Here is a 24,663-nt window from a genome sequence, read left to right as displayed (position 1 = left end):
GTTGCAGGGATAAGTTAGTTGGCTCCGCGGCTCTTCCCTATCGGCCCTCCTCATTGTCGAAGGGTGCAGGGAAGGGAATGCCGCGAAATACGAAGTAATAAAGAGGGTAAGGAGGAGGGGAGTGACAGTCTTGACACACACACACACACACACACACACACACACACACACACACACACACACACACACACAGACAAACAAAAAGACTAACAACACATCTTTTACGAGACCCCAAAAAGAGAGAAATTAATGGCGATCGGAAAATGAATTGGCCCATGAAGGGATGGCGAGAGCTGATTACTGGCCGGTTCGGAGGTCAAGGGCCGAAGGGAAAGACAAATGTTTTAGACAGGACGAAGAGAGCTCCACTAAATGACTGAGGTGGCGGCAGTGACAGTGACAGTGATGGGTTGACCTCATTCCTCTCGTTACTGTAATATTGCCTGTAGACGGTGATGAGGTTATAATGAGTCAAGTATTTCCAGTAGCTTAGTATTCATTCACTCACTCACTCGCTCACTCACTCACTCACTCACTCCTTGTATTCCTTCCTGTCTATTTCGTCCTCATGTTTTTCTTTCTTCTACTTTCTTCTTTTCTTCCTATTCATCCTCATCATCATCCTTGTTGTTTTTACTTCACCTCACACAGCTACACTCACTCACTCACTCACTCACTCACTCACTCACTCACTCACTCACTCATTCTTTCAGTCAGTCAGTCAGTCAGTCAGTCACATACTCACTCACTCAATCACTCAATCCTACCATACATCACTCTCTCCCTCCCTTCCATCCTAACCCCTCTCGCCCTCCCTCTCTCACTCCCTCTCCCCCCCCCACACACACACACACGTAACAGCATCGACCGCCACGCCTCGTCTAATCATTCCGGCCGCGATAATTATTTCCTTGCGGCCGTTCACGCGTCTTGCTCCCCGCGCGCCAAAATGTGCCGCCGCGGGTGAAAAGATTAATGCAAATGACACAATGAAGGTCCATCCCACTTTAAAAACATGCCCGGAATATGCGTAAAACAAGTGTATAATGCGCCGATGAAATGGATGGCGGATAAAAGACCGGGGAAATAGCAGGAGCAGGAGCAGAAGTAGGAGGAGGAGGAGGAGGAGGAGGAGGAGGAGGAAGAGGAGGAGTAAAAGCAGGAATAGCACAAGCAGAAATAGGGGTAGGAGTAGGAGGAGCAGGAATGGTTGCGAGAGGCGAAAGAGGCACAAAAATCATGCGGTGTAGTAAGTGTTGGGTGGCGGCGGCGAGTCATGGTGTCGGAGCTGCCTGGCCGCCCTGCTCTCCCGGCATGCAGACGCCCTCCCTTGCTGCCATGAATAAGTCGCGGTCACGAGGCAAATCGCAGGCATCGACGAGACGAGCGGCGAGACCCACGTCGTCTGCGACACGTGATTGGAATCCCCTGAGAGCAAAGGCGGCCATAACGCTGCTTACCCCAACCTGAGCTGAGGGAAGCGTGCAGGTCACCGCGCTCCTTCGGCTTCCGTGTTGCGTGTGACTCCGCGGCACTTTGGGTTAGTGTAGAGGGGTGGTAAGATAGACCCGCTATTCAAAGGTACAGAAAGAAAGGCAAGTCATCCCAATAATGCCCCCTCCGCGGCCAGACTCAGATTTTAGGGGGGGGGAGGGGGTTGCTTGATTTTACTTAGTCTGATAAGGGTAGATGATATATAAGGTATAAATGAGACTGATACTACTACTACTACTACTACTACTACTACTACTACTACTACTACTACTACTACTTATTCTATTGTGATGGGGGGTATATGAATTTCTCTCTCTCTCTCTCTCTCTCTCTCTCTCTCTCTCTCTCTCTCTCTCTCTCTCTCTCTCTCTCTCTCTCTCTCTCTCTCTCTCTCTCTCTCTCTCTCTCTCTCTCTCTCTCTCTGTGTGTGTGTGTGTGTGTGTGTGTGTGTGTGTGGTTGCATAGTCGGTTAATCATAGCGCTTTGTTCTTAGTCACACACACACACACACACACACACACGAGGAAGATACTATTATAACAACACCGTAACTCAATAACACCAAAACCTTATGATGCACAAGGAAAAATAAATAAATAAACGTACCTTATTTTCTTTTCCCAGATAGTGAGGATGCAGCCGGAGGGTCTATGGACGGTACCGGTTGTCTCCGGTGAGTACCCAGAAGTAGACGTTTATCTGTATTATGTCTATTTTTCTCCCTCAGGTCGCTAGGACACAACCATATTCGCTTATACCAGACGACACATTTAGACATACACCCGTTTCCTTGTGGTTTAAGATAAGACTAGAGAAGAACACAGGTCTCAGCGTTTGTCTGTGTGTTCTGTCTATTCTTCTCCCTCATACCACCAGACGAGAGACACAAGTAACGCATATTTGCCATTAAAACAGGCATCACATTTAGACATACATCTGTTTCCCTGTAGCTGAAGACATGACTTGAGGAGGATACAGATCGTGGCGTTTGTCTGTATATCTGTTTACTTTTCTTACTCATGTTTGAAAATAATATAGCAAGTAAGTAATCTATATTCGTAGTAAAACAAACAAAGCCTGGAGGGGTGTTATGTAGCTACTCGTTCCTGTGTAGTTGTATGGCAAAAGACTACAACGAAATGAATGCGAAATCGGAGCAGAGTGTATTTTCTGTTGACATATCTCCTTCATGTTGGAAAAAAACAACACACAAGCAAACCCTATTCGTCCTAAAAACACCCCCTCAAGGGACGCACTCGATCCTGTGTAGGCGAGGACAGGACTCGATGAACGCGAAGTCATAGCGGGCAGATTGCATTAGGCGTTATTTGCGTCGGTGAACGAGTCCGCGCGGCACGTCGCCTTTAGTCTGGCAGCAGTAACATGGTCGGGAAAGAGGCTCCTTGATCCCTAAAAGGAGTGAGAGAGGGACGGCGCCTCGGAGCCGCGCGCCGCCCGGCCCGGCCCCCCTGTCAGGTGTTAGCACAAAGGCGCGCAGGAAATCTATTTAGAGAGAGGCCATCCCGGGGCAGGATAGAATTGTACCCGAACAAGATGAGATATGTGCAGTGTTGTGCCATTGTCTCGCCGGTGATTCTGGTATTAAAGGCGGCGCGGGGACCACTCTCTCTGGGCCCGCCGCCTTGCCTCTGACAGGGGCTCCGAGGCAGGCGATGCGGCTGCTCTCTGACCACGCTCACCGCAGCCCATTAGGCGGGGCGCGGCGGGTTGGGGGACTCGCCGTGCTCGCTCGCTGTGGGTCGCTCAGGTGCTCGTCGGTCTGCCGTGGTGTGTGTGTGTGTGTGTGTGTGTGTCGCGTGGGTGACGTATGGGTATGGGTGGGCTGGTACGGTGAGGCGTGAGGGAGGCAACAAGTGGAGTCGGAGGGGCCGCCACGCCACACCACGCCATGTCACGCCACGCCATACCACGCCACACCACGCCTCGCACCGCCCCTCGCCGCTAGGGAAGGCATAGGCACGTTCTGTACGCCATAACCTAAAGGGCGATTCCCGCTGCTCGACACCCACATGTGCGCTGCGTCGAACGTTTGTCACTCACGACGGCCCATAAGGAGAAATCTGAGTCTGATTCAAGTGAACCACGATACCCATTTACCCACTTACCCCACTTACAGGGACTGGGAATAGAAGAACTGTGGCCTTTGCGAGCTAACCAAAGAGGCGAAATGAATGTGAAGAGTCTGCCCGCCAAGTGAAGCTGAACAGTCGGTAAAGAGACTCGCTTATGCTCGAGGCGTAAGGGAGTAAGTAATAGTAAGAGGTGCCGCGGCATATCCATTTTTAGTCATCGTAAGTACATTATATTAGTCGAGAAGCCTTGCTCTCCCCCTCACCCTTCCTCCATGATAACATTGGTCGGTACTGTCTGACGCTTCCAGTCATCACAACAACTATTCCCAAAGGGCAAAAAGGAGCTCAATCGGGTTCTAATGAGTGTTTTATTAGGTTCATGTTACATAAGCCTTACCAACCTACCATCTGGGTCACAAAACTACCGAACTGCTCACATCTCCTACACGTGAAGGAGTTCCCCGAGTCTGTACTTTGTTAATTTACGTGTATGTGACCGAAGAATATTAGCAGCTTTTATACAGTGACTGCTTATAATGTAAAAGTCAGTCATTAAGGAAAAATATTATTGAGAAACACGTAAGGGAGTTTCCTCCAATCGATAGTTTCTTCATTTACGTGTATGTGAAAGAAGAATATTAACAGCTTTTTATAGATTACATACTCTTGTTCGCTTGTAATGTGAAAGCCACCCAGAAAAACAAAAGACTTCTACCTGAGTGAATTTTTAGCTTCATTGCCGATGCCACAGTTATACTTGTAGAGGAACCAGAAAGTCAAATCCTCCGTTTCTGCACTTCAAAGGTGAAAAGTGTTGAAGTCCATTAGCCGGGGCACGCACTTGGGCAGAGAGGGCCGATAGAGCATGCGAGAGTCTGATGAATATTTGAGAGCGCTGGAACGTGTCATTAAGTGAGAGGTCCGTAGCTCCTGGAGGGTCGATGGAGTACGCAAGGGTTTTATGGAGAGTTAAGAATAAGTGGTAAAAGCCATAAAGTACGAATTTAAGGTTTGTAACTCTTGAGGGTCTTGCATTTCCAGTAATAGGATGACCGCGATTAGCTAAGAGGGGAGAGACTTGAGTACATGAAGAGAGGGTCGATTGAGTATTCAAGGGTCTTATGGAGAGTTGAGAGTGAGTGGTAAAGCCATGAGTTGCGAATAGAAGGTCTGTAACTCTTGAGGGTCTTGCATTTTCAGTATTAGGATGACCACGATTAGTTTGGAGAAGCCTGACGACTATAGAAAAGGTCGATAGAGTAGGCAAGAGTTGTATGAAGATTTGAGAGTGCTAACTTATCTTATTCTTTTTCCATTATTGTTACTTTTTTTGTATATAGCTGTAACGTGTTTTTTTTTTCCATTTTGCCTACACTCCATTTTTTTAATATTATTTTTACCTGTGTATCTGTAACGTTCTTTTTTTTTTTTGTCTCGTTCCTTCTCGCCTCCATGCAGTCCCTTCCCGCGGCAATCACCAAAACGTTCCATCGGGGCAGGATTTTAATTCAGAATGTATGGTAATTGTAACATTAACATCCTCTGACTGACCCGTATGCAACATGTGTGTGTGTGTGTGTGTGTGTGTGTGTGTGTGTGTGTGTGTGTGTGTGTGTGTGTGTGTGTGTGTGTGTGTTCGAATCTATATATAAATTTAACTTTGGCCAAATTCACTCGTGTCAAAATGTCATACTTGGAGGAACGCTGCCGACTGAACGAGCAGCGATAATTATTCCTGGGGCAACATTATTACTATCATGTGATGGAGATGAGCACGGAGGCCACGCGCAGCCCAGTGTTTGCCTCAGCTGTACCTCTAACATATTGATCAGTTATCAATTTAACAAACATGCAAGTCAACTTTATCTTAACTCCCTATTTATACTCATTTATGTCTGTGTGTCTGACTGTGTTCGTGTGTCTGTCTGTATGTATGTGTGTCTCGTCATCTTCCCGTTCCCTGGTTCATGCACTGAAAGACGTCCCGCTGCTCGAAGAAACAAGTAAGTAAAGATAAGGCGAGCTGAAGTGCCTCCTCTCGTCCCGCTTGTCACCGTCACAGCGACAGACTTACTCGGCTGTTCACACCATTGACGGCTCTCCGGAGTAGTTTAGGCGGAGTGAGGCAGTTTGGCCGTAAATGGGTAATGAACATGTTCCAAGGAGGTCTGGCGGCGGGGGGAGGGATGGGTAGGCGGCGCGGGTGAGGCCTGAGAGTGAAGGCGCCGACGGTTCAGTTAATTGAAACATCACGAGCCACTATTGACGGCCACCCACACCCGCCTTGGCCCGCCCGTCGCCCGGCGCGTGCCACATCACCGCGCTCCTGCTCTCGACACACCGGCAAAACAATCCCATGAAACTCAGTCACTGTAGCGCCAAGTATGTCTCAGCGGGGATGTTTTCAGCTGTGGCGAAGACGAACCGAAAAGAAACAGTACCAAGGCTAGAGCTCACGTGACCGTCGGAGAAGCAGAAGTGATGCTGCGACTCGGGAAATCAAATTTGTGCGTGAGACAGGGCCGAGAAGGGCGGGGAGGGGCTGGCCGACACAGGAAGGCGAGGCGAGGCTTGCATCACGCCGCCCCGACACCCACTCGCCGGGATTCTTTATCGTCCTCCTTGTGTGTCGAGCCTCGTCGCCTTTACAAGATTACCGCGCGCAAGGAGCAAAATACTGTACACGGCCGGGAAGGAAGGAAGTCGTCGGCGGGGCATCGTGAAGGCAGCAGACTGGAGTGGGGGAACAAGATATATATATATATATATATATATATATATATATATATATATATATATATATATATATATATATATATATATATATATATAAGTTTATTAGTTTTTCATCCTCACTAAGATATTCGCGGCCTACAAGAGAGCGTTTCTATTTTCTCACTTGTAAATGTGGTAAATGTGCCGTTCAAACATCGAGGTTCCTCTTCTTATCGTTCACCTTCACTATTATATTATAAGCGGTTGTATTTTTCTCTAGTCCGCGCTGCTCTTCACTTGGGAACAAAAGCACAGTCGCGTGGGCCTTCAGCAAGGCCCGCCCGCCCCTCCCTCCCCCTCCACCATCCTAGCTCCGGAAAAGAACATTGTTTTTTTATGCTCTAAAGTTTGGGGAAGTGTTGTGTCGCAGCGAAGGAGGAGGGAGAGGGGCGGGGGAAGGAGGGGAGAAAGGAGAAGGAAGAAGAGCGTCGGGAACATTGTTAAGCCTCGCACCCCATGACGCGTCCTCACCGCCTTACGTTCAACTCTGATTCTGTCCTTCCTTCCCGTGTCTCCAACCCTTATCACAGTTGTCAGCGAAAGCCTTCATGTAAATTTGATGCACATATACAACATACGTGCTTCCAAATCTGAGGGACATACAACATTTGAAGCACACACAACATCATGCATCATACAACATACAATACATACATACATACGCGTTTCCAAACCATATCAGTGTTGTCAGCAAAAGTCATGACATAAACCTTAGGTACAAACAACTGACCGTATACATGCACTGTCTTTTGTGACGTTTCTCTTGTCTCTGAGCTGTAAATCTACATAAGCTGAAGGCTGGTCTAGTCAAACAACATCAGAGTCTTTCTTTGGTACGGCAGGAGATGCATACAGCTGATCGTACTATATATGCACCTTTTTTGTTACATTCTCTTGTCTCTGAACTGTGAATCTGTAAAAGCTGAAGGCTGGACGAAGTTACATTACATTAGGGTTCTCCGTTGGTATGGCAGCAAGTAAGGAAGGACTGGGCCGTCAGTGTGTCGAGGCTGGGGCGGCGGCGGGCTGAATGTCGCATCGCTTTCCCAGCCTTTTAGTGCCACCTTATTCTGATCGATGAGTGGCCTTCGGGAAATGTGACACGTCTTACTGGTCTTTCTCGTCTTGTGGTGTTTTGCCGCATATACAGACCAACGACGCCCTCCCTGGCTTTCTCGGCGCATAGTAAATAGATACATGCAGCCTCCTTCCTACCTTTACGTTTTTTTAGGAAAGGAGGCAACTCAAGGGCGCAAAAAATGAGGAAAAATCTCCTGCAGGAGCTGCTCCTGCAAAGAGTTTATTATAAAGTCCAGTACAGAGTGTCAGAATCAAGAATTGGTTTACCAACAGAGTGGTGGATGAGTGGAACAGGCTTGGCAGACATGTTGTGAGCATCAATACGATAGATGCGTTAAAAAAAAGATTAGATAAATTTATTAACAGTGAGGTTAGGTGGGGTTACGTTCACAGGAACTGCCATGAATATCTCTACCTGCCTCATGTAGTCTCCTTATGTTATGTAATCATTTGGAAGGATGTCTTGATATTCCCCTCTTGAAACTTTGCCTTCCTCAGTTCCCCGTGGTACATACAAAGAACATGTTTCATGGACGCTTTCATGAGTGGAGTATCTGTGGGCGAGGACAGACGCGCCTTGTTCTCTGCGCCGCAAAAACCCGCCGCCCACAACTGGCACCGGAGTAAGCCTGCCAATGCCGGATGAGCCGCTCCCCGCCCCCCGCCGCCAGCTGGGCTCGGCCCCAGCCCCCGAGCCGGCAGATAACAGCCCTTGCAGCCGGCGGGAAAGAAATCCTATTATCGCGGCGAGCCTCATAATGCAGGGCAGGGGGGGGGGAGTGCGGCGCGGCTGTGATGGATAGATTAATGGAGTCACATTACCAGCCGCCGCCCGTGACATGTCGGCGAGGTGTGAGGCGGCGAGGGAGGTCCAGCTAGCCGTACCCTAAAAGCCGGTTAACCTTCAAGCTCTGAAAACGGATTAGCTTTCTCTCTCTCTCTCTCTCTCTCTCTCTCTCTCTCTCTCTTCTATTTTACATCTTTCCCTGATCACTTTCTTTGCCCGGACGCTTTGGACACGGTGACCATTTCCACGTCACTTTGATCACCCGCCTCTCTCTCTCTCTCTCTCTCTCTCTCTCTCTCTCTCTCTCTCGCGCGCGCGCTCTAGCTCTCGTGTGTCTCGCAGCGTCGTCTGGCGTCCACTGCAGTATCTAGTGTGTGTGTGTGTGTGTGTGTGTGTGTGTGTGTTTCCTTCCTTGCTTCAAACACACACGTGTCCCCTTCTACCCCCTCCCCCCTTTCATCATTACCATATCATCCATCACCACCACCACCATCACCACCACTACCACTACTTCTACCACCACCACCACCACCAAAACAACAACACAACACAACACAACGCCTCTCCTCGTCTCCTCCGTTATAATCTTCAACTTGGCGCAACACACGAAGACGAAAAAAAATAAGTCTTGTCGCCTTAAAGCAAAACTCCGTGAAGCCTCCGCGCGCATCTGTCCGGACAAGAACAAGAACTGCATCAACAACAACAGCAACAATAACAGCAGCAGCAAGTCCGTAAAGAAAAGTAAAGTATAGCAGAAACAACAACAGGAAAAGTATATCGGCAGTGTTGTGGATGTAGTTATATGCACCTAAGAAGCCGTTTCCATTCTTATATACGTACTAGGTGGCGTTAAGTTGATCGCCTTTAATACGTCACTGTAACTGTAGAGAAGCCTATTGTACTATACTCACCGTCATCATCATCATCATCATTATCACCATCACCAACCACCTCATATTCACGCCATCCCTTCGTTCTTGCTCTCCCTTTCACCTCAAGCGGACATACATACAATCGCTTCTGCTTGCCTTCCTTCGTATGTCTTTCCTCCTGCCTACGACTTGAACTTCCTCAAGAGGAGAGTATGAAGACACCTCTCCACCCGAAATTGACCTCTTTTCTGGCCTCTCGTTCTTGTTTTTCTTTGGTTGGAGCAGAATCTAGCGTTTTTTTTTGGGGGGGGGTTGCTGTCTTTTTTTTACCCCTGAGCTGCCTCCCTTGCTGTAAAAAACAAACAAACAAACAACAACAAAAATAGATAAACGTACTATAGTCACGGTGCTCTAAGCTGACCCTCAACCCTGGCTCCTAAGTTGTGAGGGTCGCTCTTTGCTACTCGAATCGTTTGGTTACAAAGGAAAAACAAAATCACTTCCCTCCATGTATCACCAACTTGCGTTACATTGCCAGCCCCGCGTCGCAATTCCTACCATCAGCGCCAAACAAACACTCATAACGAGGGAGGAAGTGCAGGTCTCGTGGCTCTAGTAATGCATCCTGTGGCCCTGACTCGTAAGGACGCGGACTATTACCAGCCATACAAGCCCCGGCCACTCCCTGCTTAGCCACGTCACCCGCCGCCGCAGCTGTGTGTGAGTGACTGCGTGGGTAGGTGTTAGGAGAGGGTGATGACTGGGGGACTGGCTGACTGGCTGGGTGGATGGAGGTGTGGGTGGAGGAGTGGGTGGAAGGGTGAGTGGCCGGGTGGATGTGAGAGAGAGAGAGAGTGAGTGAGTGTGTGTGTGTGTGTGTGTGTGTGTGTGTGTGTGTGTGTGTGTGTGTGTGTGTTTGAGAGAGAGAGAGAGAGAGAGAGAGAGAGAGAGAGAGAGAGAGAGAGAGAGAGAGAGAGAGAGAGAGAGAGAGAGAGAGAGAGAGAGAGAGAGGGCTCGGTAATTGTCCTACATTTGTGGTAATTTGGTGGCCGATGTAGTAATGCCGGTCTCCATCATTACCACTTGCAAATCAATCTTTTTTTGCAGTATATTTGAAGCTGGCGGGCGGAGGGAGGATTAGGAGGAGGAGGAGGAGGAGGAGGAGGACGAGGAAGAAGAAGGGGGTACTAACGTTGTGGAGGGTGAGGGGACACACACCTGGCGACATAAGGGAGACAGATATACAGAATGAGACAGATACATACAGATAGACAGCTATATGTAGACAAGGGAAGGACAGGTATATATGAAGGAAGAGATGTGAGTGAGGTATATTGAGCCCTTGTGTTCAGGTGTATACGGAGAGACAGATGTACTTATAGCCTCTTATGCATGTCACCAGTTTAAGACCACGAGTGTTTCAAGTCACTTATAGAACAGCTTAACACAAACACCTGACTCGGACTGACACAGAGAGCCAGCTGCGGCCTGTATTCTTCACCACGTCAGCGCCCCAGCACACACACATTTAACAAGGCTTTCCAGGAGTAGTTTTATGATCCTGGTGATAGTTTGACCCTTCGTCTGTACCGTGAACCTAAAAAACACACGCATTACAACCCGACTGATCTCCTTTTTGGCCGGGGGCTTCGTGGTGCAGTGGTTAGCACACTCGGCTCACAATCGAGAGAGCCAGGGTTCGATTCCCGGGTGGAGTGGAAAAACTTGGGCGGCTTTTCCGATACCCTACGCCCCTGTCCACCCAGCAGTGAATGTGTACCAGGTATTAATCGAAGGTTGTGTCCCGTCTCCTGGGGTCTGTTCCCTTCTCCTATAATTCCTTCCCCTTCTGTCTCTCTCCGGCATATGACCACAGATGTTGTGCCGACTAAACGAAACTTTCCAACTTTTCCTTTTTGGCCTTTGAAAGTAGTTGATGCGAGAGGCGAAAGAAGCACCTGAGAATACATACCGCCCCGGGTGAATCCTTTTCCCATCCGTAAAGGTTAACCTCCTACTTGCCATTCTGAGCACGCCGCAGACCAAGATGTAATGATAATGGCTCGTAAATGTAATAATACGCCTTTCTTGTCTCGTCGCTTTACCTCCATTATAACGTACATTCCCTCGCCGCCCATGTTATGATAATCCAATAAGCTGCATCGTAAGTCCGCTTCTTGTTCTTAATCGACAAACGAGAATGATATTGTAATGGCTATGAATGATAAATAGATTTGCGCAGGTCACGTTTTGCGTAGAAATGCAGAGAAATAGAGAACTCAAGTAATAGTGAAATAGTAAATAGTTGGGGGCATACTCGACAGCTGCGCGTGACCTCGGTACTCATCTCCGTCGCATTAGCATAGATAGTATAGGAGTCAAATCTGGAAAATTAAAGTAACAGGAAAGTAAAGTTTCTGGCATACTTGATAGCTGCCCGTGGCCTCGGTGCACATCTCCGTCGCATTAGCTAAGATAGTGTAGGATTGAGGGCAGAGAGAGAACCAGGTGACGAAATGGAGGTAGAGCCTTTGCCGGAGCAGGATGGAGTCCACTAACATCAAACAGGGAGAGGTAGAGGACGTTGAGGACGGCTTTTATCCTACTGTATACTGTTAATGACAAGGTGATGATGATGATGATGATGATGAAGGGCTAAACAGTTTCACATGGTACTCTTAAAAATGGTACTGACTCCTCTTTTTCCTCCTCCTCCTCCTCCTCCTCTTCCTTCTCCTCCTCCTCCTCCTCCTCCTCCTTCTCCTCCTTCTCCACCTCCTCCGCGTCCTCGTCATCTTTGTCCATGTCCTCCTTCTCCTCCTCCTCCTCCTCCTCCTCCTCCTCCTCCTTCTCCACCTGCTCCCCCTCCTCTTCCTCCTCCTCTTCCTCCTTCTCCTCCTCCTCCTCCACCTTCTCCTCCTTCTCCTCCTCCTCCTCCTTCTCCACCTCCTCGTCCTCGTCATCTTTGTCCATCTCCTCCTCCTCCTCCTCCTCCTCCTCCTCCTCCTCCTCCTCCTCCTCCTCCTCCTCCTCCTCCTCCTCCTCCTCCTCCTCCTCCTCCTCCTCCTCCTCCTCCTCCTCCTCCTCCTCCTCCTCCTCCTCGTTACCCACACACACTCCGTTGTCTTCAGCTCGGTGTGGCGTCAAGTGGAGCGGGAGGGTCAACATGGGCCTTAAGGAGGGAATTCTGGGGCGGCGCAGCATGCACAAGACTCCTTCGTCCCGCCACTTAACGCGCGCTGGAGGAGGCTCGGGGAGATGGCAAAGAGGAGGAGGAGAAGCGATAGCAGGGAAGAGCCTGAAGGGTCTGTCTGAGCCGATGGTAGTGGTGGTTTAGTGTTAGTGTTCTGATTATTGTTAGTTTAGAGACGTTACAACTAGGGTGGGAGATCTTGACTTACATCCAAGTGACGGTTCTTTTCTTATATACAGAGAAGGAGGTTGCTTATTGGTGCAAAAAAGAGGGTGAAGGGTCTGTCTGAGATGGTGTTGGTGTTGGAGGTGTTGTGTAGTTCTTATTGCTATTGCTGTAAGTTTTGAGACGTTACAACAAGGGTGAAAGATAGTACGGAGGATAAGAGGCGGTAGCAGGGAAGAAGCTGGAGGGTCTGTCTAATTGTAGGGGAGAGTGGAGATGTTATGTTAATGTTCTTATTCCTTTTGTTGATAGTTTAGAAGCGCTACATATAGGGTGGAAGATAAAGTTGGGGGGCACACGCTAAAGCTGCGCGTGGCCTCGTTGCTCATCTCCGTTGCCTTGGGATCTGGTGAGCCTGGTTAACTAGTGGTGGTTGAAATGCTGTTTTGATGCCCTGATGGTTGCTAACTTAGAGGCGCTACAAGGGTGAAGGGTAAAGTTGGAGACGAGCAGAGGTGATAGTGGAGGAGGAGGAGAGAGGAGGTGGAGAGGAGAGGCTGTTGCAGGGAAGGGGCTGAAGGGTCTGTCTGGCTAGTGTTGATGGAAGTAAGCATCATGGATTACGGAACGGACGAAGGATGAAGATGCTTGAATGACGATAGGGTATAAGAAAGGAATCTCTCTCTCTCTCTCTCTCTCTCTCTCTCTCTCTCTCTCTCTCTCTCTCTCTCTCTCTCTCTCTCTCTCTCTCTCTCTCTCTCTCTCTCTCTCTCTCTCTCTCTCTCTCTCTCTCTCTCTCTCTCTACGTACCTATCTATCTATCTGTTTATCCATCTATCTTTCAGTCTCATCTATCTCAATCTCTCTCTCCACATCCATCCTTTCTCATCCTTTCAGCCTCATTTTCTGCTCATCCTTCTCCCTCCTCCGCGTTCCCCGAGCCGTCCCTGTAAACCCTCGATCGGCCCATCATCTTTCTGCCGCCTCGCCGACCTGGCCCGCGCCGGCAGCTATTTTAGGTTAGCCAAGACGAATACGAGAGGCTGAATCATGAAGCCTTTGTGTGTGGCGTGAGGGGAGTGCTGGAGGAGGAGGAATGGTGGAGAGGTGAGGCTGAGGAGGAGGAGGAAGAGGAGAAGACTGAGGAGAGGAGAGGAAAAGAAAGGAGAGGAAAAGATATGAAATGGAATGAAAGGAAATCAAAGAAGACGAGAGGAGAGGAAAGGAAAGGAAAAGAAAGGAGAGGAGAAACAGGAGAGAGAAAAGAAGAGAAGAGAAGCTGAAAGAAATAGCATGTAGACAAACCGACAGACAAAACAGTATACTAACCCACACGAAGAAGAAGAAAAGAAGAAGGAGAAGAAGAAAAAGAAGGAGAAGAAGAAGAAGAAGAAGAAGAAGAAGAAGAAGAAGAAGAAGAAGAAGAAGACGATGACGAAAAAGAAAAAGAAAATAGATATCCCACCTAATCAAAGTCCAACGCCACTGCCCTCACCTTGACTTCCCGGACTGACGCAGCGCAACGCAAAACCCGCTGCAAAAAACTCCTAAGACGCCAATATTTTTAATGGACGCTGATTCCACCCGCCAAGGAAGGTTTTGAGCGCCGAAGACCAACTCGAGATGGTAGAAAATCATTAACCTGAAGTGTATTGAACGAGGCTTTAGTTTCGTTCTGACTTGGACGTACTAATGCCGTTCAAATTCTTCCTTAACTCTAGTCTAATTTGATCTTATATGGCGAAGGTTTTAAGCCCTTAAGACGAACTCAACAACAAATTAATTTTAACCGTATATGTAGTGAGCGGGTCTCTGTTTTCCTGCATTCGTTTTTGGGTCATTGTGGTTATATTTTACCTTCTAACGCCTTTCAAACGCTTCCTGAACTTATCTAAATTGGTCCTTTATGGCGAAGAATGTCATACTTTTAAACATAAGTGTAGTGAACGGGTCTTCAGTATGTTTCTTCCGTGTTTGAGGTGTTGCGGTTATGTTATGCCAATGTCTTTCAAACCCTTCCTGAACTTATCTAATTTCATTTGAGGAACATTTTGAACGCTGACGACAAACTCAAGAAGGAAGTCACTAATCTTAGGTGCCCTGAACGGAGATGAGCACCGAGGCCACGCGCAGCCATAGCGTATGCCCCAAACTTTACCTTTTCATGTGATTTTATTTGGCGAAAGTTTTTAGTGTTGAATACGCAATCAAGACGGAAGAAAATTATTATATAACTTTGAGTGCAGCGAACGGCTCCCAACTTTAATTTAACGGCGAAATCTTGGAGCGTTGAACATTGGAAATAAAGACGGAAGGAAATAATTAACCTCAAACTGAATGGACCTTTTTTACTTGTCGAATACGAAATCGACTAAAAGAAATCATTAACCGATCGTGAGTGTACAGAAAAGCTTTCCACTTTAATTTAACGGCGAAATCTTTGAGCGTTGAACATTGGAAATCAAAACGGAAGGAAATAATTAACCTGAAACTGAATGCACCTCCAGTTTGATTTTACTTGTCGAATACGAAATCGACTAAAAGAAATCATTAACCGATCGTGAGTGTACCGAACGGCGCTCCACTATAATTTAACGGTGAAATCTTTGAGCGTTGAACACAGGATATCAAAACGGAAGGAAATTATCAACCTTAACTATACTGAACGGATCTCCAATTTGATTTTACTTGGCGTATACGAAATCGACTAAATCATTAACCGATCTTGAGTGTACCGAACGGCGCTCCAATCTCTCCCATCTTCGAGTGGTCAGCGCGCGGCCGTGGCAATCCCCGAGACCCGGGTTCAAGTTTCATCCCAAGCAGCAGAAGATCCGTTGGGGGAAAAACGCAAGACTTTCCCACTTGGCGGTGATTGCAAAGATCCGGGTTTTACGAGGCGACTCAGGACGGCCAGACACTTATTAGTTGGCTGACCTTAAGCGTGTGTGTGTAGGGGGGGTGGGGGTCATCATCGTCATCTTCATCTTCATCAAGGAGGAATTTAGAAGGTTAAGGACGGATATGAAGGCAAGGATTGAGACGTAATGATGTGTTAGACAAGGGTGAAGAGAGAGAGAGAGAGAGAGAGAGAGAGAGAGAGAGAGAGAGAGAGAGAGAGAGAGAGAGAGAGAGTATCGGTCACCTCTGAAGTTAGTAACGAACATAGTTTAGGCTTATCGTACACACACACACACACACACACACACACACACACACACACACACACACACACACACACACCTTCACGCCCAGATAAACAGAAAACTAAAGAGCAAAAGAAGACCCAACACCTGTCCCTCGAGCGCCTCCTCCTCCTCCTCCTCCTCCTCCTCCTCCTCCTAACCCCAAACAAAAGACCCGCAAGTGACGCCTCGGGAGAAGAAATATATTAAAAAAAGACAAAAAAATATATATATGGAAACGCAAACCTCGAAATTCCGAATACCTTGAATCATCCTCTCAACATTTTTCGGAAGGAGGAATTTTTTTTGTATTTTTATTTATTTATTTTTCTGCAACATTTCCGTAACAATAAAAAAAAGAAGAAAAAAACGTTGAACTCTATGGATGGAGGGCGACACGCAAGGAGAGAGAGAGAGAGAGAGAGAGAGAGAGAGAGAGAGAGAGAGAGAGAGAGAGAGAGAGAGAGAGAGAGAGAGAGAGAGAGAGAGAGAGAGAGAGAAACAAACTTCCACCTGAACACCATAAAAAATAGAAAAAAAAGGAAATAAGACAGAAAAAGGATATACGTAAAGAGAGAGAGAGAGAGAGAGAGAGAGAGAGAGAGAGAGAGAGAGAGAGAGAGAGAGAGAGAGAGAGAGAGAGAGAGAGAGAGAGAGAGAGAGAGAGAAACTAGCACCTGGCGAGAAAGATCCTCCCCCTCCAAAAAAAAAAAAGACGAGAGGAAAATAAGAGTGAAAAAAGAATGGATATACGTCTCTGGTCATCACGTCGTGCATGAGGGAACAGAAGTAGCGGCGCGGCGGACCACCGGGAGCCGCGGGGGTCGTTTTGGACACCTCAAGAAACACCAACACTCCATAAGAGAGCCGGGCCGCTGAACACCCAGGCGGAGGGGCGGCGGCGAGGACGAGCGGACGGACGGACGAACGGGCGCTGGGAACGATACCTGGGAACGATAAAACATCCACGTGGTGCCTCGTCCCCGCCGCCGCTGTCCTGCTCCGTGGCCCGAGGAAACGATCGGGGTGAAAATTCATTCATGGACGGAAGGAAAGTGTTAATCGAGCATGTGTAGGTTATGTATACAAAGGAAATTAGGTGGAAACGATAGAATTCCCGCATGCAGTCTCGTCGGCACAGCTGCTCTGCTTCGTGGCCCAAGGAAACGATCGGGGGTGAAAATTCATTCGTGGACTGAAGGGAAGTGTTAATCGAGCATGTGTAGGTTATGTATACACAGGAAATTAGGTGGGAAGAATATCGTGACGTCCTCTTAGCCTCGTCTCCGCCGCTGCTGATCCGCTCCGTGTCCCGAGGAAACGATCAGGGGTGAAAATGCACACGTGAACTGAAGTATAATATTAACTTTCGGTAATCTTGAAATCACTGTATTTATAACCCTTGATAGTCCTCTGCTTCCCCGCACCCTGGGATGTCTCTGGCTTACTCCTCCGTGTGTCCGCCAGGCCTCGGGGGCGCCACAAGCGTTACTCTGCTGTTGGTGTCTTGCTGGCTCATGCTGGTTCCCGCCGCTGCGTCTCCTGCCACCGCTGCATAATGCCTGGGAGCGTCATGTTTAGCGAGGGGCCTCGTCGGGGGTTGCGGACGTCCTAATGAAAGATTGATTCACCCGTCTTGTGTCTTTCCTCGCTCATGGCATACACCCGCGCCGCCTTGCGCCGCCTCAGCCCCGTCCATGTAGTCATAGCTTTGTCGAAGGGGCTGCAAGGCTTTGTTGAAGAGTCCAATATTATAAGCAGTCGTGGCTGCATCGAGTTCAAGATTACAATAAGTCGCAGTTTTATCGACGCATCCAAGATTTCAAGAAGTCGCGTCTTCACCGAGGGGTCCGAGGCTTCCCGTGGGCGTGGTTGTAGTGTTATTTAATCAAGCAAGTGCCCTGCTCTGTCTCTGTGTCGCTAATCCCTGGGAAGGTGCAGCAGATAAGCTAAGAACAAAGATCTCGGCTTGTCGCTTCCCTCGTAACCCTCGCGCGTTGAACGGCACGTCTCGGCGGGGAAGAAAGAAGACGCGTGTTTGATCAGACATCAGGCACAGAGCGGAGGGGACTTTTATGACACCGTTTTCTTATACTGTTCTCTTGACGTGCGGGAAGGTGGCACCCAAGGGTCATATTTATAAACATTTCGGTGCCCAAGCTCTCATATTTGCCAAGGCTTTCGTAGGAGTTTTGAGGATTTCCAGGGGTAGATTTATGTGACCCCTCTGGTAGATTAACTTTTCTTCTGTATCGTGAATCTAAGAAAACACTCATTAGAACCCGTTGGGCCTTCCTGTTGGCCTCTGGAAATAGCTGATGTGAGGAGTGGAAGCGTCTGACTATACCGACCCAACTAACTAACGGGGAGCATACATCTGGAGGTGCCTCGCTTCACTCACTCGCCGGCTCCACCTCTGACGGCCCCCTCGAGCAAGCCCCCACGCAGCTACCCCATGCAAGGAAGTGTGAGAACTGACCATGACGAGCCTGACGTAGTTTGTAGACATCATTACCTTAGAGAAATGCGAATTACTTTTTCTTCTATAATAAGCGTGTCATATCAGTAAACCATATTCGCCCCTTTAAAAAAAAAATGACTGAATTGTTGTGGATCTACGTAAATGTTATCACTCTTTTGAATAATAGTATGGCAGAAACCGATGTCATAATGTGTGTGTGTGTGTGTGTGTGTGTGTGTGTGTGTGTGTGTGTGTGTGTGTGTGACACACACACACACACACACACACACACACACACACACACACACACACACACACACACACACACACACACACACACATTCACCCTCCCCCCACACACCTCCCTATGGATTTAGAGAGTAGCTTTAGCCTAACGAAGCTGACTTATCCTCCGCTAACCTCAAAGAAGCCGGGAGGACAGACAAGCTTTGGAGTCACCGGGAGCGAGTGAGCGAAACCCTTCCCTTGCCTCCTCCTCCTCCTCGTCTCGTGTACCGTCAACTTGTCTCAGCACGTCAGGGCAGCTATCACCCTGACAGGCGCCATCCCCAAGCTCTGAGTGTTCGCCGGGGCTCGCGTCTCCCTTGGTAGTCGCTGTTTTGATGTGTTCCCGGCTCTAAAGGTAACAGTTGAGCGTATTGTGTCGCGCTGATGATCGCTGGGAAAAGTTGGCTTCGGGGAAAGAGAGTGAGTGACAGAGACAAACAGATATATTGCCAGATAGACAGAGATAGGCACACTGACAGACAGACAGATAAAGACAGACAGACAGACAGACAATAAGATACAGATAGAAAAACAGAAAATAGATAAACAGACAGAGAAATAGAACGAAATGTTGACACTATCTTGAAACAGCTTGTGGTTATCTCAAAGCTGTGACGGAACCAGGTCGGCTATAGCATCACATTGTCCGTATATGAGGGCGGAGGGGAGCCTGGCGCCGCTACTATATAGCATAAACACACTCACAATCCTCCTCTTCATTCCTTTGCTTCCTCTTGGACTCTTGTAGCTAACTCGAGGCGGTGGCTAAACACAGGAAGGCTGAGGCAATGCACTTTCGGAATATATTAATTGCTGAGGGTAACGAGGTCTCTACTTGCTGTTACATATCCATTGCTTCTTTTCCCCGTTCCTGAACTCTTGTGGCTAACTCGAGGCGGTGGCTAAACACAGGAAGGCTGAGGCAATGCACTTTCGGAATATATTAATTGCTGAGGGTAACGAGGTCTCTACTTGCTATTACATATCCATTGCTTCTTTTCCCCGTTCCTGAACTCTTGTGGCTAACTCGAGGCGGTGGCTAAACCCTGGAGGCTGAAGCAACCCACTTTAGTGATATACGTAGTAAGGATTGAGGTCTCTTCTTGCCGATACGCAGAGTCCCTTGCTACTTTTCCTTTCTGAATTACTGTGGCTAACTCAACTGTTATTGCCAAACCCCGGAAGCTGCATAAACGAATTTTCGGAGGGATGAGGGTTGCTTGAGGCCTTTGCTTTCAGTTTACATAGAGTCCCTTGGTAGTCCTCTTCCTCCTTGCACTCGTGGCTAACTGAACTTCTGTGGATAAACCCAGGAAACATTATTACCGAATTTTCGAATGGTTGAGGTTAGCCTGGGACCTCTACTTGCAGATGCACACTAGAATCCCTTGCTATTCCTCCTCCTCCTCGGACTCTTTGGATAAGCTTCAGCAACGCCCTGTCCAGATCCCTCAGCCATGCACATTCCTCCCGTGCGTTTCTTTCCCGTCCATACCTTCGCTACCCCTACCACTACCGCCACTCCTTCTTCCCTTTCCTCCTGCTCCTTCTGCTCCTCCTCCGCCCCCGCCAGGGATAAGCCGTGAATAATGTACGGAGGCTATTCCTACCAAGTTGGATCAAGTTTGGGTTTAAGTTCTAGCTAAAGTTTGTTTATTCCTTGCCTGAGTTACGACTCCAAAGTTGAAGATCTGTAGCTTGGCCGGGCGGGGTAGCCAAGTGCGAGGGTGAGAGAGAGAGAGAGAGAGAGAGAGAGAGAGAGGGAGAGGGAGAGAAAGGAAGAGGAAGGGGAAGAGAGGGAGTACAGAAAGAAGAGAGGGAGCGAGATAGGGAAAGCAAGTATAGTTACCCTTCAAAATTCAAAGAAAATAATAAAAACAAAAAGAAAACCTAATAAAAAAATAGAAAAAAAACGAAACATCTTGAATGAAAGAAAAAAAAACATCATCATTACAGGAAAACATAATCTACGTATACAGTATAGCGTTGAGAGAGAGAGAGAGAGAGAGAGAGAGAGAGAGAGAGAGAGAGAGAGAGAGAGAGAGAGAGAGAGAGAATCTACAGTATAGCGTTGAGAGGGACTATAACAACACCTTAGCGGGAGTGAAGCAGCAGTGTGTTAGCAGACGAAACGAGACAACAAGAGGGGGACTGTGGAATATTGAGAGAGGGAGGGAGAGAGCAGGAAGGAAGGGGAGGAGACGGGAGGGGAGAAGCAACCATGAAAATATGATAAGTTGGGGAAAGAAAAAATTATCGAAGAGGAGGAAAAGATAAGAGAGGAAAAGAGTGGACATGAAAGGAACGAAGGAGGAGGAGGAGGAGGAGGAGGATAAGAGGAGTCATGAAGAGGAAATGAGGAGGAGGAGAAGAGGTTGGGAAGAGGGAGACGAAGTGAGGGGGTGAAAGAAGAAGAGAGGAAAGTGGAGGAAGAGGAAGAGAGAGAGAGAGAGAGAGAGAGAAGAAGAGAAGACAAGATAACAGAAGAGAGGAAAGAAGAGGGGAAGAGAAGAAAAAAACGATGGAGAAGAAGGAAAAAAATGAATGAAGGAGAATTAGTAGGAAAAGAAGAGGAAGAAGAACAAGAAGACGAAGAAAATTAAGAAAAAAGAACAGGATTAACAATAACAACAACAACAACAACAACAACAACAACAACAATAGTAATCATAATAATAATAATAATCACACGAAAGCAGGAAGAGGAAGAAGCGGAGGCGGAGCAAAACAAGTAGATAAGAGATGAGAAATGGAGGAGATGAAGACCGAGGAAGAAAGGAGGAGAAGAAAAAGAAGAAGGAAACGCGTGGATGCTGCAAAAAGGATAAAAAAGGAGACGAGAGAGAGAGAGAGAGAGAGAGAGAGAGAGAGAGAGAGAGAGAGAGAGAGAGAGAGAGAGAGAGAGAGAGAGAGAGTTCGTAAACGAGAGCGAGCGAGAGAGAGAATGCGCGAACAAGAGCGAGAGCGAGATAAAAAACTAAGACAGACAGAGACAAAGAGAGAGAAGAAGAGAAAGCGAAAGAAAGAAAGAAAGATAAAGAAAGAAAAAGGAGCGACGAAAGGAGATTAAGAAAAAACGGCATTGACAAGCAAGCAGCGGGATTTAAGGATGGAGGAAGCAAGGCCGGGCAAACAGAGAGAGAGAGAGAGAGAGAGAGAGAGAGAGAGAGAGAGAGAGAGAGAGACGCGCCGTTGTTGCATCAAATAAGCATGCAAAGGACGGAAAGCATGAGGCGAGGCTGCGAAGAAATTGGTTAGCATGAGGGCGAGAAAGAGACGCGGGGAAACGCAGAGAAAGAGATAGATAGGGAGATAGGAAACAAAAAAATGAATAGGAATAGAATCAGTGATAGAAAATAGAATAGGGAATGGGAAACGCAGAGAAAGAAATACATAGATTGATAAATAGGTAGGTAGATAGATTGACTGATTGATATATAGATAGAGAGAGACTGAGAGAAGAGAAGAAAAGGAATGAGACGAAAGAAATGAAATGAATAGAAGAGAAAGAAGAGAAAGGAAAGTAAGGGAAAGGAAATGAATGGAAGGGAAGGAAGGGAAGGAAGGGAGGGGAAGGGAAGGGAAGAGAAGAGAAGAGAAGAGAAGAGAAGAGAAGAAGAAGAAGAAGAAGAAGAAGAAGAAGAAGAAGAAGAATAAGAAGAAGAAGAAAAAGCAAATCCAGGAAGTGTGTTAAGAAGGAAAGCATTACAAGAAGAAGAAGAAGAAGAAGAAGAAGAAGAAGAAGTTGAAAAAGAAGATGATGATGATGATGAAAAAGAAAAAGAAAAATAAATAAATAAATGAGTAGAAGAAGAACAAGAAGAACAAGAAGTCGTCCGGGCTTTCTCATCTCCTTCTTTCGTCGTTCAGTTTTCAAAGTATTCGTCGTCCCTGTCAGGCCGAGTTCAGAGTCACGTGACATTTTCTTATACACGACTTTCTTTCTGTTCATTTTTCTCCTTATTCCGCTTCCATATGTTTCTTCTTTTCTCTTTTTCTCTTTTTCCTTTTATGCTTTCGTCTGTCCTGTTCTCCGTCCTCTGTCTCGTTTTCTTTCATCCATCTCATTTCTCTATTCCTTCTTTTTTTGTTTCATTTTCTACCGCCTTCTTTATCTTTTCCTTTTCTCGCTCTGTCGATTTGATCTGTACGTAAAGAATCGCCTATCTTTCCTACGGAGGTTGATTAGTGTGACGGTTTGTGTCCTGCTAAGTGACGGAGAGGTAGGATAGAGGGGAAGAGAAGGGGGAGAGGGTCGTGTCTCGCCGATTGTACCTATCCCCTACTAAGTGACAGGGAGTTAAGGGAGAGAGGGTCGTGTTTTGTGTGTACCTTCCCCTGGCCTTCATTGTTTCCTTACTGAGATCAGCAGGGGGAGAGGAAGAGGGTCCTACTACTGAGTGACTGGGTGAGAGAGGGGAGAGAGGGTAATGTTTTGTGATATGTACCTTCTCCTGACCTCCCTTGTTTCCGTACTGAGAGGCGGAGAGGAAGCGGGGAAGGAGAAGCGGAAGAGACGGTCATATTTTGTCGCTTGCACCTTCTTCAAGCCTTCCTGAGTGTCCGGGGAGGTAAGGGGGAGAGGGTCATATATATACTGTACCATCTCCCGGTCTCCCTGTGCTCCCTTACTGAATGACGGAGGGGTAAGGGAAAAGGGAAGAAAAGGTCGTGTATGGCGTCGTGTACCTTCCCTTATCCTCCCCTTTTTCCCCTGCTGAGTGTCCGGGGTCGTGTTGGGTCGCACAACTGCACCCCTCTACGTCTTGTTCTTCCCGCGTCCTCTGCTGAGTGATGGAGGGGTGTAAGGGGGTGACAGAGGGTCGTGTGGTCGTGTGTACTCTTCCTGGTCTCCTTTTGCTCCCCGTATAAGTTTACGGGGTTGTGTTGGGTCGTACAGCTGATCGCCTTCACCTCAAATTCTTCCCGCGTCCTCTGTTGAGTAATGGAAGGATGAAGGGGGGAGAGAAGGTCGTGTTTTGTCGTGTGTATCTCTTTATAGCTTCTCTTTGTTCCCCTTATATGTTTCCGGGGTTGTGTTGGGCAGCTGATCGCCTCCAGCTCATGTTCTTCCCTATGATCTAAAGGTCTAATCGTGTTCCCGGTCGGTCCTTGGTCGCCTGTACTTCCTTCCCTCTCTCTCTCTCTTCCTGATGTCCTCTCCTCTCCGCCTCTCACACGGTGTACTTCGAAGACTGGTAATTTCTCTCGTCGTCTTCCTCCTTCCTCCCCATTGCACACTCTTCTTCTACTTGCTTCCTGCATTCCCGCTCTCTTGCTCCTCAAACTCTTGGTGTAGTCCTCACTTCTCGCCTTTCCTAAACAGTACTTCGGAAACTGCATGGTAACTTCCCTTTTCTGCGTCCCTTTCAAACCATCACTCTCCCTTCGTACTGCCTTTACTATACATTTCCCTCGTCACGATATGCAAGGATTTTTTTTCCCTCAATATCCGTAATAGAAATTCAAATTTTGCCTCTCCACAAAGCAAAATACCTTCAAGAGATTGTCCCTCTCGATGCCTTAATAATCTGCCTCGCATTCTTTGTACTTAAAAGCTTCTAGGAGTGAGTTTACATATTTTTTTCTGATGTAGTATATCCGTCCTTCCTCATTCATTTTTCTCCTTCTAATCCCTTTCTCCCTTCGTTTTGACCCCCTTGATGTGTAAATAATCCTCCTCTCATCCTTTGTACTTAAAAACTTGTAGGAGTGAGTTGACCTTCTTTCTCTGATGCAGTATAACCTCATCCTTTTCATCTCTAATCCCATCTTTTAATCCCTTTTCGCCCTTCATTTGTTCCCCTTGATGTGTAAATAATCCTCCTCTCATCCTTTGTTCTTAAAAGCTTGTAGGAGTGAGTTGACCTTCTTTCTCTGATGCAGTATAACCTCCTTTTCATCTCTAATCCCATCTTCTAATCCCTTTTCGCCCTTCATTTGTTCCCCTTGATGTGTAAATAATCCTCCTCTCATCCTTTGTTCTTAAAAAACTTGTAGGAGTGAGTTGACCTTCTTTCTCTGATGCAGTATAACCTCCTCCTTTCCATCTCTAATCCCATCTTCTAATCCCTTTTCGCCCTTCATTTGTTCCCCTTGATGTGTAAATAAGACCTTCTTTCTCTGATGCAGTATAACCTCCTCCTTTTCATCTCTAATCCCATCTTTTAATCCCTTTTCGCCCTTCATTTGTTCCCCTTGTGTAAATAATCCTCCTCGCATCCTTCGTACTTAAAATCTTGTAGGAGTGAGTTGACCTTCTTTTTC

General features: G+C 47.5%; 1 protein-coding gene and 1 long non-coding RNA gene across 3 annotated transcripts in view; one reads left to right on the top strand and one right to left on the bottom strand.

Moving 5' to 3' along the window:
* Positions 1 to 24,663, bottom strand: part of LOC127003861 (uncharacterized) — a 163,093-nt gene that overhangs the window by 46,854 nt on the left and 91,576 nt on the right. The window lies entirely within an intron of this gene.
* LOC127003863 (uncharacterized) overlaps positions 1 to 24,663 on the top strand; it is a 110,469-nt gene that overhangs the window by 22,633 nt on the left and 63,173 nt on the right. Inside the window, exon 2 of the long non-coding RNA XR_007757449.1 lies at positions 2,119 to 2,167. This is a non-coding gene — a long non-coding RNA (uncharacterized LOC127003863). The remainder of the gene's footprint in view (positions 1 to 2,118; positions 2,168 to 24,663) is intronic.

Source organism: Eriocheir sinensis, chromosome 26, assembly GCF_024679095.1.
Source record: "Eriocheir sinensis breed Jianghai 21 chromosome 26, ASM2467909v1, whole genome shotgun sequence".
NCBI lineage: Eukaryota > Metazoa > Arthropoda > Malacostraca > Decapoda > Varunidae > Eriocheir > Eriocheir sinensis.
Note: the sequence above shows the minus strand (reverse complement) of the source record. Positions and strands in the feature narration are given on the sequence as shown.